Source organism: Seriola lalandi, unplaced genomic scaffold (genome assembly GCF_002814215.2).
Source record: "Seriola lalandi dorsalis isolate HSWRI2012SDOR001 ecotype SW California unplaced genomic scaffold, Sedor1 jcf7180002053076, whole genome shotgun sequence".
Taxonomy (NCBI): domain Eukaryota; kingdom Metazoa; phylum Chordata; class Actinopteri; order Carangiformes; family Carangidae; genus Seriola; species Seriola lalandi.
The window spans coordinates 1-1,759 of record NW_019523629.1 but is presented as its reverse complement, the minus strand read 5'-3'; the positions used below and the strand labels follow the sequence as shown (position 1 = coordinate 1,759).

The 1,759-nt window shown below is 52.2% G+C and overlaps 1 pseudogene; it reads right to left on the bottom strand.

The window, feature by feature from the left end:
* Positions 1–4: 4 nt before the first annotated feature.
* LOC111650984 (uncharacterized) lies at positions 5–1,746 on the bottom strand (annotated as a pseudogene).
* Between the last annotated feature and the right edge of the window lie 13 nt (positions 1,747–1,759).

The following is a 1,759-nucleotide window of genomic DNA, read 5'->3' as shown; positions in this document are numbered from 1 at the left end:
CCCGTCCGGCTGCCACTGTTCCCACCAGCTCACTGTGTCGCAATCGTGCCTCAGCCTGGTTGACTGCCTCGAGAGCCTTCCACTTCCTGCTGGTTCTGACTTCTATGCCTGCTGAGGAGACTTTGATGTCACTGGAGTCCCTATACAGCAGCACCTCCCTTGCTCGGGTAACCATAAACTCCTCCGTCAGACTACTAAAAGGCAGTTTTAGCTTGTTGTTCCTCCCATATAAGGCGATGCTGCTGAGGCTTTGTGGTAGGCCCAACCACTTCCGGAGGAAACAACTGACCTTCCTCTCGAAGCACTTGACGGTGGTCATTGGCACGTCATACACCAGCAATGGCCAGAGGAGTCGTGGCAAGTTGCCATGTTGGTAAATCCAGGCTTTAACCTTGCCTGGAAGCCCCGACTTGTCGACCGCTGTCAGCCAGGTTCCCAACTCCTCTGATGTTGATTGGAGTGCTACGGTGTTCTTCAAGGTACAGTGTAAATTTTACCCAGGCTCTTGACTGGCTTCTCTACCACAGATGGGATCTGGACGCCTCTTATAGAGAAGCGAAACTGGTCTGTAACCTTCCCCCTCTTCACAACCAGGGACCTGGACTTTGCTGGCTTGAAGTCCATCCGGGCCCAGCTAATGAGACGCTCAAGGCCTTGCAGGACCCATCTACAGCCCGCGACCGATGTTGTAGTTACTATGTTCTGATGGGGGGCTGCTGCACCGAGTGGTGAGTGGGCATCTGCACTCAACCTCTGCTGATTTCACCACCATATTCATGGCCAAGGCAAACAATATCATGGAAATGGTGCATCAGGTGACAATGCCCTTCTCCAGCTGATGAAATGTAGATGTTACTGTTCCGGAGGTGTCTCTCAAACTGAAACAGCTGTAATAATCCAGTATGAGGTCCCTGATGTTGCCTGGAACGTGGTGTCGTACCAGCGAGGTTTCCACCAGCATGTGTGGAATAGACCCGTAGGCGTTTGCAAGATCGAGCCACAGGACTGCCAGGTCTCCTTTGCCTTCGCGCACCTCCCGGATCAGCTGGGTGATGACTCCTGTATGCTCGATGCATCCTGGGACCTTTGGGACTCCACCCTTCTGCACCGACGTGTCGATGTAGGTGTTCCTCAGGAGGAACTCCGTCATGCACTGGGCAACGTCTACTAAAAAAAATATCTTGCCCTCAACACTAAGGAGTGAAATGAACTGCTCGATGGTACTTGAGTTCTCCTCCTATGGAATCCAAACACCCTCTGCATGTCTCCACTGCTGTGCCACCTTCCCCCTTCACCAGATGATTTTTAGGATGGTCCACAGCCGCTTCAAGAGTCTGGGGGATCTCTTGTAGACAACATATGGCACTCCACTGGCTCTAGCAGCTTTCACAACTCCCTCAACTTCTTTTAAAGTTGGCTCTTTGATGTTAAATGCTACGGTGGGTTCTGGTGGAGTTATTAAGGCCCTGCATGGCCCAAGATGTTCCTCTCTTGCACTGTCACTGTAGGTGGCACTGAAGTATTTGTTAACCTCATCTTCAGTACAGGCAAGGTGGCCACTTCTTTTCTGCCCGAGGATCTTCTTGGTGAAGCCAAAAGGATTCGAGATGAAGGCTGCACGTTTCCTGACTCTTTCCCTACCCCTCCTCCTATGCCATTGGCTCAACGGAGGGTGGTGAGTTTTTTTCTCAGGATGCTGCGGAGCTCTGCCAGCCCGGCCTTCTCCTCCTCCCTTGCCTGCTTAAACTGCCGCCCAAGA